Genomic DNA, 17,179 nt, shown 5'->3' on the forward strand with positions numbered 1-17,179 from the left:
ACTCAGAGGAATGACAGAAAGGCCCGAGTGATTCCCGACCGACACGTCGGCGACCTAATAGCTGACGGGTCAGGGGAAGTCACTCGAACAGCCTTGACAGTTTGGCTACTTTGCGTCCATTTTATCTACCGGCGAAAAGTGGTTTTACTTGAAATAATTAATGTTATCAGTATACGTCATCATATCAGTAGAATATTAATACAATAATATATTTAAAATTAGAAAAGGGAATCTAAATAATTGTTATGGAAAAAAAGATATTTTATGATTTTTAAATAATGTAATTCTGTATGTTTATCTCTTCTTCACAGACTGTGCCGGCGCTATTACAACCAAACATGGGACACAGTTTTATTGTTAGTTCATGTCTGAGCATTCCGATGCTCCCAAACAACTGGATTTTGTTTTATCGTCTGTGTGTTTACTGGTATTTGGGGTTAATCATCAGATTTTGATATTGTGTTTCCATGAAATATTAATTCGATGAGTTAAAATGGAATACAATTGTTAAGATGCCATTGAACTGTACAGGAGTATATTTAGTTATCGATGCAACTAAAGCCATATTAATATCAAATTTGTATTTTTTTTTTTTAATCTCATCAAACTCGAGGTATATAAAATATCTGTTTTATTTGAGTTCCGAGTAACCTATAAACGGTATCAATCTATTTAAGATTTGATGTTCAATTTAACATACGGAGTCAAGCAAAGTTACTTTGATGTTCATATTTTGAAAGAACACTTCATAGAAAAGTTAAACATAGCCCGGTCGACAGATGCATGGCTTCACAAATGGACACCAGCTGACGGTGGCCATGCATATAAAGTTATACGAGTGACCTCCCTTACTTTACTTTACATGTGCATGTCCATCTCGGACGCTGCATCACACAGTTGTTTAGTAATTCTAGAAATTGTCAGTGATACTAAGGGCCTAATTTGTTTGATGGTAGGAGGCGACCAAAAACTAAACAAGAAAGAAATACTAAAATGTGGATGGGGAGGTGTTCTGTAAATTCTATTATTTTCCATTAATTTAATAATTTTCAATATCTTAATTCCAAATGATCCGAACCATGTCACTATTGGAATGAATTAAACCGCAACAAACAGGTTACGACGAGTAATCATGAGATAGAATGTGATTTAAATCTTAATCTTCCTTGATAATCTGTTATGACATATATGAAATAAGCTTAAATAGGAGATTTTAAGATCATGTATGCCGGTATGTTCTGGTTGCATTTTGAATACTGTAGTAATTTAAAAATTCAAATTTCATTTCGTTGCTATATTTCACAATAGCATTGGTTTAATATGTAAGTAAATGAGATTTAACTGGGACCAATATTAGAAAACGAGGGTTATCTAACAGTCATCTCAAAGACAATATATTATATATCAAGCTAGGCTTACATTGTTATCACGAATCGAAGTACAAAAACAGGTGCTTGGGATAGTCCCTTTAAATGTACAAGACTCCCCAGTGAACATCAACATTGAATTATAATTATGAAAAATATATATTATATACAGAATATTGAATACAAAACTGTATCACACAACTGCTTCGACCCTCTAGGACTTATCAGTGATGTCAAGGACATCATACAACTGTTTCGACCCTCTAGGACTTATCAGTGATGTCAAGGACATCATACAGCTGTTTCGACCCTCTAGGACTTATCAGTGATGTTAGGGACATCATACAGCTGTTTCGACCCTCTAGGACTAATCAGTGATATTTAGGGACACCATACAACTGTTTTGACCTTCTAGGACTAATCTGTGGTGCTAGGGACATCATACAGCTGTTTCGACCCTCTAAGACTAATCAGTGATGCTAGGGACACCATACAACTGTTTTGACCTTCCAGGACTAATCTGTGATGCTGGGGACATCATACAGCTGTTTCGACCCTCTAGGACTAATCAGTGATGTTAGGGACATCATACAACTGTTTCGACCCTCTAGGACTAACCAGTGGGTCCAATTATAGCCCGTTTTCCCTCAATTATTTATGTTATTGCAATATGCATAGCTAAGAAATAAGTAAAGAATATCAAAAACATTAGAAATTAAGCATCAATATGAATTGATTCGTGCACAAAGTCGCAAAAATATGAAGCAAATGGATAAAGAATAAGTACCAAGATCAGACAAATATTGTGGTTCGATGAGGTAATACTCAGTTTTAATGTTTGTGTTTTGTCAGCACGGTAGCAAGTGTGCATAACTTCATTACGAACCTGTTAGGCTGTCGAGTCGAGTAACTCACAGAAGCAATGCAAATTCCTCGTTCGACTCGATCCACGCGGTCTCTTTCGTTCTCTCCTATCTTTTCATCTATTTGCCGATATTTGTACGACTTTTCATGACGTTTACTATCTTGTGTTCTCATTTTGCGTCCGCTTTTTTTCGTCAACTTATCTTTGCATGCTAAATTTTCAAAATCTTGTATTTTCAAGAACTTTGGGTTATCTTCGGACTTTAAGTGTCGTATTACGGTTAAATTTATAACGTTTACTAGTTCAGACAATTGCCAGATTCCCGTTTACTTATTTTTTTTATTGCCTCAACGACAGAATGCCTTATCGTTCTTTTGCAACCCAATACCGATATGTTGGCACCTCCCCATCCTATATCGATCTATTATTAAGAGTTTGTTGGTCTATCAACACTTTGGGCCCTTAACAACACTGACGAGTCCCACGAGGACGGAACAACTGTATGGTGCGGTCTAATTCATTTTGGCTCCGCTGTATCAATATGTTTTGAAGTGTGTTGATATCTGATGTGTCTCCTGTCTGTACAATAGGAACTAGTCTGGTCACTACACCAGAGATTCACCACGTCACGCCGTATAATGATCGTGAGTTTAGAACTAGTTTCAGCTCATATTGTTGACATATTGCTTAATATATGGGAATGTGTTACACGGAAGTAATTAATATACAATTGCGGAGTGGAGTATTTAAATTCAATAGCTTATCTACCTGTGCCTGTCTGAACACGAAAACCTAGAATTATCACAGTTCGTCGACCATTAAAAGTCAAAAACATGTTGATATTTTCCTGGTATGGTGGTGTTTGCTATCAAAATATCTTCAGGAAACTGGAAAACATGTATACAAGTGTTGGCATCGGGAAACAAAACGGACGTTTCCTTGTGATTTTTTTGTGTGACGAATGGAATATATCTAATTGAAAACCATCTTGATATTGGGTTGTTAATGACATCGTTTGGTGATGGTTTTGTTAGCATTATTACACTTCTAGATTTACGGCAAATTGCTTAAAAACAGGTAATTTAAATAATTTTAGTTATTAGAGAAACAATTGCGTACAGTGCTACGATTATTTAATGCCGTATTGTTTGTGATATACTCAAGAAGTTTAAATGAAATCTTTGAACCACTGCCTCCTATACATATATACACTAGACACGTGGTTATTCTCTTGTTTGGTCAATGTTGGTGTTGATATCACGGACAGTGGGGTCTATGATTGATCATCATGGCTTTTATTTTTGCCCCATCCTTTTATCAATCCATATGATGCTTCATTTTGTTTAATAGATAAGTTCAGTTTAAATGTTAAATGTTTGGCCGTCATTTATAAAGTAGATTAATTGAACAGTTACTAACAAACATTTTTTATGATTAATTGAAAAAGTCACGTTACGTTTGTATCATGCCAAAGAGAAATCTGTTGCCATTTTCTTATTTTGTGAAAATGTCCCTTTATTTATTCTCATTTAGAGGTATTGAACAAGGAAGCATGCTAACCGTTGAGTATGTTTATCATTATAATCCGGCCTTCTTTTTATAACTTTCAATTTGTCAAATGGATAGGACTTTTCCAAATTATTAAAATCAAAAAGTATATTTACCTGAATTATACTGCTGTGGTATACCCTATCGGAAGTAAAGGGAGATAACTCCAATTTATTTTTAAAACTATAAGAAATTCATTTTATGCAGATTTACTGATGAGCTGACTTGAGAGTAGCTCGACACGTAAACTGGAAAGAAATTCATATAAAATATAAACATGTGACGTATACACTACATACTTATCTCTTAGGCCAGTGTCACAGATTATAAACAATTTAACAAATATCCTGCATCTTCTGTGTCTCATTCTAAATATTTTGAATCCATATGTTATAATATGTATTCCCTTTATAATAAGTACTGTATAAATCCAAATGCCATCATTCTCTGTTATCATAAGGGACCGCATAAGCCATTAGATCAATCGACGAGAACGGTTAAACTCAAGTGAATATCCTAGGTATGTGGTTTGACACTCCCTACCCGTATCGGTTTGTGTTCTCGGGAAGCTGAGAAACGGACCGGTCTGTGCTGTCATGTGTCCTTTGGCAAAAACATTTACCATAAGTGTTCTGGATGACATACGACGGGCCTCCCGTATGTTGTTCAGTGAGGTAGTCACCAACTACTTCAAAAACCTCAAAATGGCCTCGGCTGTTCACGGGGCAATACACCCAGTAAACAAACAATCAAGTTAAAATTAGACTTGTCATTTCCATTGCTTTACAAGTCCAATTTTAATTAGATTCAGTAAACAAACAAAATCTCATAGGATTAAGTAACATGTCGTTTGTTACTATAATTATTTAAGTGTATTTCTGATTGAATGTAACTTTTGTATGTCGTTGAATGTAATGCTGGTAACGTATCGAGACACTGGCTAGTATGACCATTTTAGAGTCTTGCTTTTTAAACGAGTTGCACGTCCTAATGATGGTACGTACATGTACAATTATTCATTATATGTAAATATATGTAATACACGGAACTAATTGGTATGCAATTAACGAGTGCAGTATTTTAATTTAATATCAGAAATGCATGTTCGAGATTACATGAAAACCTAGAGGAATTATGATTTGCTGACATTCAGCGCGCAAAACGTGTTGATTTTTTCCCCTGGTTATGATTAAATATAACACAGGTTTAGTGGTCACTGCACCTGCCGGAAGCTTGCAATTTTATACAAGTGTTGATGCCGAAAGAGTAAGGCGGACATTACCTAGTTCTCTTTCTAACCTTTTATCACCAAATCGATAAAACGTCAGAATTATTCGGGCAAATATGTCCCACTGGAATTTCATTGTATGACGTCAAATGAAAATATAATATCCTGTCGCAAAGCGTTTTAAGAAATGTGGTTAGGCGGCGTCAGATACAGCAGAGAATGCATAATAAATGGTAAAAAACAGAGGTGAAGGCAATCTTTTGAGTTCTTTGTGACATGCTTTAATTATAATGTCATTATTGATTGTAATTTTTGATATTCCCATTTAAAGCGCCCTGTGTCATTGCTAAAGCTGCAGTACACAGACCATGTTCTTCAACAAAGCTATCCGTCAACAAATGTAATAACGCATTTGTAATGCAAGGAAAATAAGGAATTTGCTGTTGTAAAATGTATTGGTGTAGAGTTTAAGAAGGTTTTACGACGTGACCTAGACCTTTGACGAGCACAATATCGAACATTCCGTATACGGTTTTCAGCTAAGTAATCTCTGATGTATTCTTATTCCAATATTGCATAAATAAATCAACATCAACAAGTTTTATATGTCAACAGTCGTCAATATGACAAGACAATACTGGAATATTGCACTCTATCATATCATTTGCATGTACTGAAGTTGGTTTATTCAACACAGTGTGTGATTCTACTAGAGTGCAACCGAGTTGATGCAGGACTCTATTAAAATACATATGAAGTTATATTCGAGTACAATTTGTTTGCAATAATTGATTTAACTCAATATGTGATACTATTATACTAAATTTGATTAAATATGTTCATGGCTTGTTTTACGCATGAACATCCCCAAGTGGCGCGATCTGACGCCCAGACGTAGGTCATAGTAAGTACGCCTTGTATATGGACATACTATTTTACACATACTCCATTTAACTGTATACAGAGTTTATTTAACAAATTTTATGAGAGTCCCTTAGAGTATATAAAACATTATATTATATATGATTCTATTAAGGTAAAATATGGCTGTAATTTTCTATGTGTTTATTTTTCGTTATCTTGAGAGATACCGTACTGTAGTTGGTAATTTTTGCGGGTATTGGATTTCGCTATATTTGCAGTCATTAAATTTAGCATTAAAACTAAATATATTTTATATATAAAACAAATATATGAAAATTTGAGCAAGGTCCTAATAGGACAACCGTGACATATACCAACTACACTGTAAACAGTAGATAGAACATTCGCCAACCTAATAATGTAAAGTTGTATCCATCATTCGGTTTTACAACATGAAATGGATCTATTATACCCATTCAATGTGCAATTTTTATGTGTACACGTCATTTTGAATCCTATAGCAGGATTACATGATTTCCGTGGTTTCAGACAAGGGGACTGCAACACCAGAATGATTTGTATTCATTACTGAGTTGACCTGTACCATTTGATGTAAGCCACTTGTAACATCTGGCTGTTGCTATGACTATGATGGTCTTCATGGGAAATACGTAGTGGCGATGTCTCCTTTAATACACATATTTAACGAAAACATATAGGCTACACTACAATTTTTACCTTGACGTTAGATGGCCCGGTCCGACAATGTATATGTGGTGTGGGATAAATACAACACATCCTGTTATTGAAACTGGTGGTGAGGTTCGCTAAGTGGCATCACAATTGAGCTTAATTCAGGTACGATATCAGTTTCTAAACTTAGTTGATATTAAATATAAATTGGTGAGGATAAAGTTTCGAGATTTAGGTTTTACTCTTATTTGTTTCATATTCATTGATTGATTTATCAAATTAGAGTAAATATCATTTACTACTTCATTTGAAAAATATATGTTTTGATTTATTTTACAGTGTGATACTTGTTTGATATTTGAAGGCGGATTTAAACATTAAACAGGATACAATTCATCACATACAGACAAAGGTACGTCTCCCTAATCGTATGTTTTAGATATTTCATGTAAATGTCACGAAGCTTAAGATCATGGATTTAGTTACATATAGTGTATCATGCATCTGCTTTCTCTAGATCTAAACTCTTTTGCTGAACCTAAGTTCTTTTAACTCGGAACACTCCACCCCAGCACCCCTACTCTTGAATGGTGTATGGTTTATTAACGAAACTCATTAGTTTTTTGTTTTGTTTTTGTTTTTTTCCCCCTCAAGATCTGTCAAAACGATATACTGTGCTATATAATGTATAAACAGACTATTCGATTATCAGTGAAAATCTGCCGTACCTGTCTTTGTGATAGTCCTTCTAGGACTTTGTCCGCGTCAAGTTCATTTCGAATTAAATAGGTATACTTAATATGCTTTTTTGTAAAGCGAATCGATATTCTTTTTTTAGTAATTTCTTTTCCCTAAGTTCCGCTAGTAGTCATAGTTTTAAACACTACAGTTTTAATTTCATTGATGATAACAACATTACTGTGTTCAAATGTCGCTGAATATCTCTTAAGTATACTGTGTATCTCGGCATAATGTTGTTACTTAATACCGTACACCACGTCATTGGGTATTATTGATCATATCTCTGCATTGCGTTGTTACTGAATACCGTACAACACGTCATTGGATATTATTGATCATATTACCGTTTATCATATACTTCCTACTAAATACTGTATTCCCGCCCTGTGTAATACGGCTAAATCACGTGGCCCATTTCAGACCGCCGGTCGGAAAATGTATATCACGTATCGGACCGCCGGTCGGAAAATGCATATCACGATTTTCGGAACTCCTCTTTACTGTTTAAGTTCGGAACGCCTCTAGGATGTAGCACGCAGCAGACGACAGTGTTTACATTAATTAGAGACGCGCACAGCTCAGCTGTCAGCTGTCATTATGTCGACTAGAGAAAGTGAGGGAGGAAAGGTCATAAACTCACTTGCAGATCGCATAATGGAACTTGATTATCTAATATATAAACGGAACCAGTCCAGTGAAGCTACAAATGAACCGAATGACAGATCGGAGGAGGAGTTTCCTCGTACTTGTGTTGATGAGTCGGAGGAGTCAACTCGTCATTTTGTAGAAAAGATGAGGAACCTAAATACTGTGAGAAAAACTGTATCGGACTTGAACAAATTTTCTTCATGGTTGAAATCTAGAAATGAAACAAGACAGATCGAAGAACTATAGTCAAAGGAACTTGACCGATATCTAGCAATATTTTTCATGAATGCCCAGAAATCAAACGGGGAAGAATACGAGCCGGACACATTGAAATCCATTCAATCGAGTATCACTCGCTACCTTAAACAGAAAGGTGTTGACGTAATTACTTTCAGTATTGAAGTATATGATTAACAGAATAAAACATGGGAAAATCCATATCACATGCCATATATCAGCCCTCGACCAATATCAGACCTCGGGCTAGAGCCCTCGGTCTGATATTGGGTCTTCGGGCTGATATGGGTATTACGTTGTTACTGAATACCGTACAACACGTCATTGGATATTATTGACCATATCTCTGCATTACGCTGAATACTATAAACCAGGATTTTTAGGGGCTACTTAATTTTGCGTTTTCATGCCGACCGACTTTTTCGCGTCAATTTAATTTCGTGATTTATAGTCATAAAATTCCCACTGTACCTGTGACCGAATCTATTTCGCGACGATTATATTCACGAATTTGAATCGCCCGTAACTACTCGAAAATTATTCGCACGTGAAAATGAGTTGGTTTATATTTGGTAACCGAATACTGTTCGATGTATTTGACCATTGCTGAATAGCTTGATTCTGTTCAATATATATATATGAATGCTATTCTGATTTCTATTCAATGTACATTTTGTATCTGAATTATGTTTAATATGTCACGAATTCTAGTCAATATATCTGTAAAACGTTGAATTAGGTTGATATATCCTGGATTATATTCGATGTATCTTCACGTCGAATATATTAATGAATGATATACTATTCGATACATTGTGTATCTTTGTCGACATACGAAATGTCCCAGTGTCGATCGTGATGATAGAAAATTATTATTTCGTCACAGAACGTGCAGGTATACAGGATATTCGGACGAAAGGCCAGGGTCGACTAGTGGGGTCCATGGGGCATGTCGATCAGAATTTCAAAATCTGTTTTTATTTCCGTTCATTCCGTCGCTAAAAAAGCACATGCGCAGTGAGATTTAATGTTGATTTATGGGTAAAAAAGAAAAATACTTTAAAAATCGTCTCCTATAGGCGACGAAGATATTTTTACGCACTGAATCGGTGAATGCACCCCTCAAGGATATTGAGCGAGTACGTTCACACGTACGTACAGTCAATATCAGTTAAAGTCCAGTCGGCCTTGAAACGACACTCATACACATTGTTACGTATGCCGTTTTTGTATGAATGCTGCTCCATATTTCTCTGCATATCGTTGAATATTTCACTGAATTCTTTTGATATATCTAAACAATGTGGGATATGTTTACAAATACTGTCAGCATGGAGCTGAATGGATTTTCATTCCACTGAATGTTTTTCAATATATGCTAAATACTGCTAAATATAAATTATGGTTTATATACTATAGTGGACTGGCTGTAAACATAATGCCATTTCTACACAGTATCCCCAGCTATTTACATACACAATTATATATATTACAATATATATAAGAAACATGTTTCTGTTTTAGATATTAGCTTGACTCCCCAGACATTGTACACAGTATGTGTTGCATGTACCGATATCTCGCATTATGTTATCCATGTATGGTTACCTATTCCGTAGTTGAGGTTGATATGAGGTGTCTTTACAAAACAACACTATTTTACGCCTACGATCGGTCTGTATGACCAGGAATATGTTAGTCTGATTGATGACTACATTAACAATTAATGACGCCCACCTCCGTAAACGGGGGTTTTGCATCCACATTTTAGTGGTTGGAATCTTCAATATTTGGATACTTTCCATAAAGGATTGGTTAAGTCCATGTTTCGTCTTCACTATATAAAGATTCATTTGGGACTCAGAAACACTCACTTAAACTGACGTCATCTGCTGTCAACTTTATGTTCAGGATTTCCCTCGGTATTTGATAGCAGGCAATCACCTGGTTTTAATGACGTTGTTTGACATTTAAATTTATACCGAGGATTCCCTTGGATGTTATATGACAATCCAATATCTTATGTTACTAACGTTGTTTGATATTTAATCCATGCCGGGGATTTCCTTCGAAATTATTGAACCAACCTATACATTGTACATAATTTTATAATGTCGTTTGATAGTCAATTTATACCAGGGATTTTAACATACTTATCGAGTATTTAAACAAATTATACAAAAAAAAAAGATATACAAAAATGTATATTTTTTGGCATGAGGTGAAACTAATGCACCGCGTATGTTTAAATATGATTTATTTGCTCCAGGCCACCATAAATTCTTTCGCTGTCTTAGATGTAAGGATAGCAGTGAGTTGCGTCCTCACACTCAAAAGTACATCTATATCAAATATGACGGACAATGCAATAACTACACCATTATACTTGCGTCCGTGTACATAAAAGTGTCCATGAATTAAGTTGTATCACGCGTGGGTCATACCAGTTGCACGGGTAATTACTTAAGCTAATTAACGCCAGATTAGATTGATGATGTTTTGATTGTTGCACTTTCATTAAACGCACACCGTTAACTCCGGTCTATCAAAATGACAACTTGTCACATATCACTGCGAACAACTTGCAATGAAACAGATGTAGAAATATTAATGATTTAAATATTTAAATTATGTTTAGATTACCCTACCTGCAGGTCTGAAATTATAGCACATCTCTCATATATCATACAATATATATCCCCTACTTATAAACCTCAGATTTGTCGGACATCGGTCCACTATTACATCTCCGAACCTAAGACCATAATTCACTCCTCCTCAATGTTAACTATATAAAACTGGAGATTGTTACTAGAATATTCAATTCATGTTCAAATATTAAATCTATTTATCAACCACCAATTCTGGACCAATGAAATTAATCAAATAATGATCATCATCACATAAAACAAACATGAAAATTTAGCTAGAGATAAACATTATCATGATACATACATTTGTGTTTAAATCAATGATCATCATTAAAAAACCCACGCACACAGAATAATAACGGATGCAACCGTACAAATCATTATCCATGATTTCTAACTAGTCTAATAGTGTATGTTCTTCTAGATATGATCACGATAACAATTGATTAGCATTTAAATTACAATTCAATAGTTACAGGAATATCTAAACACTCTACCTACCCTAAAACCTAAAAGTCACCAGCCTAAGATTGTCAAGATATACGAGACAAGCTTCAAGTTGTTACACTGAAAGTTTACACAGACGTATGGGCGGAAGAAATCCATTGCAATGCCCCTTAAAATATTCGCAGAGTATAAAAAATCTACAACAACAACAACAACCAAATCAAAAATAAAAATACCACATTACGATCGGACACCGAACAGCATGCCGTTAATGCACTATAAAGCTAATCCATAAACCCCGAGAGACACGGAGAAGACCTGAAGGTCATATCTTACAAGATCCCTGTGACATTAGTGTTTTAACCTGACATTTGTTATTGGCCTAACGGTAAACCGATTAACACCTGTTATGCATAACCATTGGCTTTAAAGACCAATTTATAATACGTCCATCTCCAATTGATGTCTGTAGTGTTGTTTAGTTACTATAAACATCTTCGACTAAATATGAAAAATTAAGAAATACAGATTACCATCGCCCCTCTCAGACCCTAACACATCCATATAGACGTAAATGTAGTTCTATAAAACACAAGCGTCTATATACATGTATTAGCTCAGGACAATTCCCACCATGGTGATTCTATAAACCATGACCTGCATATTTGTATTAACTTTGTTTACATGCACACTTTGAAAATGGCACTTCCTTGTAGCGACATAAACCTTGAACGATCAAGACATGTAATTCACGTAAACAAAAATATAACAATTTACCTGATAATGAGCACATGCTAGTCACGAGAAAATGTAACAGAATGTTTACTTATTAGTTAACTAGCCTGTTATGCCACAGAGTACATCCATTACGTAAAACGTATGAGCCACACATGCACAAACACTATATCACTATCATTTCGGGGTACAATTTATGTGTTGAATAAAACCCTACATTCATGTGATATTGAGTTAATTACAGTAGTTCTTAAATTGAAATTGATATTTAACTAATTCAGATTAATTGAAATTAATATTAAATTTATGTCAAGTTTGAAATTAATGTTTACCTCATTTAAAAATATGGCTCGTCCCAAATCATATTGTTAAACTCGTTTGATGTATTTAATTGACATTGAGTGTAATATTCTATTCATCAGTGTGTTAAATCAGGGACGTGCATACAGGGATTGGAAACTGTCTCTATCTGAAAGTAACGACGTAGCGAGATGACATCGAGCTACCAATACTACCTTATTGTGAACCACTTTTCTCCAAAACTTCTCGTCTAATCGTTTCAATTTTTGAATCTGTGTATAACTGAATACATTTCACGGGCACTGATCAAGTTTTTGTCGCAAATAATTTTGAGCAAATTGCTAAATTTTGCATGAATAAACGCCTATTTGACGTAATGGCCGCGTCGTGTTCGTAGTAAATAACGAGTAGTATCGAAATAAACAACCTTACTGTGAACCAATTTCTCCAAAAATATTCGACCATTGGCTTTACTTTTTTACTTTAAATAAATATCAAGAGTACTGATTAACATTTTTTTGTTATCAAGTTATCAAAATTTTGCATCAAATAAAGTTTTTAAAAAAAAATATTTTTCCATTATAAGGGGATTTACATTTCGGATGGAAATCCCTATTATTTTCATTATGTTTTTTTTTGCCTATTGTTATTATTCTTAACACTGCTTGTGAAAACTTTTACTCAAAAACGAAAACAGATACAACGTTCGTATTTTAGAACATTACAAAAACAATCGAGCTGATAAATTCAAAGGTCAAGGTCACGGATCTAAATATATGATTTCTTTTGAACGACAATAGCTTCATGAACTTCATATGTCATGTACTTTATGCTCGGAGCTCATTTTTCTCCATGCCATGTTATCAGAAAATGTGTCAAGGTCATAACCTAGCTATGGGTTCAAAATTAGGTCAAAAATAAAAGTCTCAATTTGAATTAAATTTTGAAAGAGCATATGAAAGAGCATGATCCATTGAGATGAAAGGTGCATCCTTTTTAATCATCCGATGAAAAATGACGGATATATGGCACATTAAAAAACATGAAAGTTTTCCCCGCCAAAATTCTAAAATTAGGCAAAAATGCACTTAAAACCTTACAGACTTGATATTTGACACAACAATAGCGTGCAAGAGTTGCTACAAAAGAAGTTACTTCTCAGTGATTTTGACCTTCATTCAAGGTCACAGAGGACAAAAAATGAAAGAATTCTTTCGAATCGGGTTCTTTGACAGTTTGTTCTATTTCTTACACATTCAGTGCATCTTGTAGTTAATGGTCGGAACTAACTTTTCACCGTAACATGTTCTTAGAAAAAATGTCAAGGTCAAGGTCAAAGAACGAGGTCAACTAAGGGTAAAAAAAATTAAAAATCAAAATGAATATTCATTTTCCCGCCAAAATCCAAATAAATTTTTCGAAAAATGTACATCTGTACTATTTTTTTTATTATTATTATTCTTACCCTTTACTCTTACAGATTTTTCATCTGACACATTGATATCATGTATGTATGCCTACCATACGCATTTCTTTTCATTGACCTTTACCTTCGCTCAAGGTCACAGAGGTCAAATGAACACAAAATCAAAATTTTCAAATTCTAGTAAAAACGATTTATTTGTAACATAGATAGAAGAAAATGCAATTTTAAAGATGTTTGCACCATTTCAAGGTAAAATCATAATCAGGCAGAAACTGCACTTGTGAAAAACATTTTCCCGTCAAAATTCAAAATTATCATCAAACTGCAATTTATATGCTTTCCTTCTAATACTCTGACACATACATACTTATTATTTAGTACATTTATAGTATCTATGGCTGGCAACAAAGGCATGCAAATCATTGACCTTGACCTTCTTTGAAGCTTCAGGTCATGGTCAAGGTTCAAAGTCAAATGGCCGGTTAGAGAAGAGAAGTGATAACGAAGAGAAAACAAAGGTTAAACGTATTAAAGTGACCGTCAGAACGATAACATGTCTACGATAATTTTCTGGATAGAAATCCCATGTTTTGACCTTGATCAAAACTAGTTATTGTTATCATTTTTTTTAACCAATTAAAAGCCGTATAGGTCTCACAATGATAATTGTTTGTAACAAGAATGTCATGTAAATGCATAATTATCCACAAGCATAACTCCAAATATAAACAAAATTAAAGCTGCAATCATGACCAACAAACTGAAGTTAGAATCGGAATCACGGCAGCGTTCAAAACCGAGTAAAGTTACGAAAACTTACTCAGCCGTGTGATGCACCCGAACAAGTCAGCAGCCATTTTGAATCTACATATAGGCTACACTTTAGATGTATCTTCACGTTGACTGGCCCGGTCCGACAAAACCTTCAGCGTACTTGAATTATGCAATGTGTGGTATAAACAACACATCCTGCAATTGAAGCTGGTGGCGACGTTCATGGATATACACTTTGTGTCAACATGATTGAGTTTAGGTCAGTTTTTATGCTTAAATGAAATTATAATAGATTTATTAGCGAGGATTTAATTTCGGGATTTAGGTTTTGAGTTGATCCATATTCATTGATTAATTTATCAAATGTTTTTTATTAGGGTAGATATCTACTGCTTAATTTACATATTTTTATTCATTTTATAGCGGGATACCTGTATAATATATGAAGGCGGATTAAAGCATTAACCAGGATACAATTCATCTCATACAGACAAAGGTACGTCTCCCTAATAGTACATTGTATGGGTTTTTTTCTTCAATATTTGATATAAATATCACGAAGCTTAAGATTATGGATTAAAATAAATATAGTGTAGCATGCATCTGTTTCTGCATTAGGAACGAAAAGGATCTTAACCCTTTAGTGGAACCTTTATTCCCTTAATTCAGAGCACTCCACCCAACCACCTCTTCTATAAAATAAAAACGTAATAAGAAAATTAAAATATTTATATATATATAACAACAGAGGGAGTATGGGATATGTCTCATTTTCAAGACAATGGCTATAGTTTGTCGATTTCAACAGGTAGTGTGTAGAAGAGTATTCCCTAGCAATGTCAACTAAAGGTGATTTTTATTTAAAATAACAATAACATAAAGAATTGTTTTTGTTTTTCATATGGGGGTAATATTTCACTCATTTATTCTGTCAAACATCTTTCTTTTCTCAGTCTGCCTTACAGTTTTCAATCGTTTCCATTGTCACTTTCAATATGTGTAGAATGTCTACATGTACACTAGCACTGTATACCCTAACTAATACCTAGGAAACTCACGATCGAAACAATATCCTGCGGCCTTAGCATTTGCAAATCTAAAACAAAGAATGCACGGCAAAAGATTGAGAAAGAAAACGATCTTATGTATTCTATGTAATCTAAAAACTCTGCATTAATCTCGTATATACGAGAGAGAAACTCATGTCTGGTTTAGGGCCAGAGCGCGCTACTAATTATAAATGAAAACATTAATTTCGCCGACACCGTTTGGTGTCGCTAACCATCGGGCATGACCAAACAACTACCTTAATTATGGAAAAAGGAGATGTTTGCGTACCATTTAACACCCATTTAGTCCCATCTTCACAATACTGAAGTTGGCCTGAATTCTGTTGAATATACAGATATGTATCAAAGTAATGTTGAGTATATCCTGAATGACGTTCAATGTATCTGAATTATGATCAATATGTCGTGAAATCTAGTCAATAAATCTGCTAAATGATATATATGCACTAAATACTGCTAAATATTTCTTAATTATATTGAATAATTCCTTGATTATGTTCAATTAAGGATTGAATAAAGTTATGTTGAGGTGTATGGGGGTATAAACCTCAATAGGTCTTGAGACTTTCCTTGACAAATAGGGACTTGTGCAAGTCTACCACGGAACTTGCCGAAATGTACGTCATCACTCTTCGGCTACATATGGTTATTACTTTCAGGATTTCTTTCGTGAACAAACTTAATAACGAATTAAAAAAATGGTATTTTTAATAGAATTTATTTCATATACATATGATCACTTTTGAAAAGGAATTAAAAAATATAGTCCAAGCTCGACAAATGTATTCCTACGCCGGACTTGATATAGTTCATTGAAAAATTAATTGAGTTAACTGTGGTAGGTTCATTGAGTCTGAATTAAGTGGAAATATAAATATTATATCTTAATCATGCTTAAAGCTAAATGAATACTGCTCCATGCTTCTCTGCATAATGTTGAATACGTCACTGAACACTTGATATATCTGAACAATGTGGGATATGTTTCCAAATATTGTCAATATGGAGTGAAATATTTTTCAATATTATGCTTTAGATACTATATTGGTCCGGCTGTAAACATAATGTCATTTCTACACAGTAACTAACGCTAATTACATACACAGTATAGAAGATAAATGTCATTTTTTATGCGGATGAGACAGAAACCATGTTCCATCTTGAATTTATTACATAAGAAACATGTTTCGGTTTTAGACATTAGCTTGACTCCCAGATATTGTGCGGAGTATGTGTTGCATGTACCGATATCTTGCATTATGTAACCATGTGTGGTTATCAATTATTTGAGATTGATATGAAGGTTTTTTTGCATTCTATTATAGTGGTTGAAATCTTGAATTTATTTTCTGGATACTTTTTCTAAATGATTGGCTGTGTTCATGTTTAGTATTCACTAAATAAAGATGCATTTGAGACCTAGATGTAGAAGCGCTTACTGATTCAGTAATTCACTCGGTATCTGATAACAGACATCTACCTTGTTTAAATAATGTCGTTTGATGTTTAATTTATACAGGGATTTTCTTCGGTGTTATATAACAAACCAATGTCTTATTTTACTTACGTCGTTTGATATTTAGTC

At 34.3% G+C, this 17,179-nt stretch overlaps 1 protein-coding gene across 3 annotated transcripts in view; it reads left to right on the top strand.

Annotated features, from left to right (window-relative positions):
• LOC117332860 (zinc transporter ZIP12-like) overlaps positions 1–17,179 on the top strand; it is an 86,458-nt gene that overhangs the window by 16,797 nt on the left and 52,482 nt on the right. For 2 of the 3 annotated variants that reach the window (XM_033891912.1, XM_033891916.1), the window contains exons 2-3: positions 6,905–6,977; positions 14,948–15,020. The gene's annotated coding sequence lies outside the window, so the exon portion shown is untranslated. Of the gene's footprint in view, positions 1–6,625; positions 6,731–6,904; positions 6,978–14,947; positions 15,021–17,179 lie in introns of those variants that run through there. The other variant, XM_033891913.1, reaches the window with a different exon arrangement.

This window comes from Pecten maximus, chromosome 8 (assembly GCF_902652985.1).
Source record: "Pecten maximus chromosome 8, xPecMax1.1, whole genome shotgun sequence".
Classification (NCBI taxonomy): Eukaryota; Metazoa; Mollusca; class Bivalvia; order Pectinida; family Pectinidae; genus Pecten; species Pecten maximus.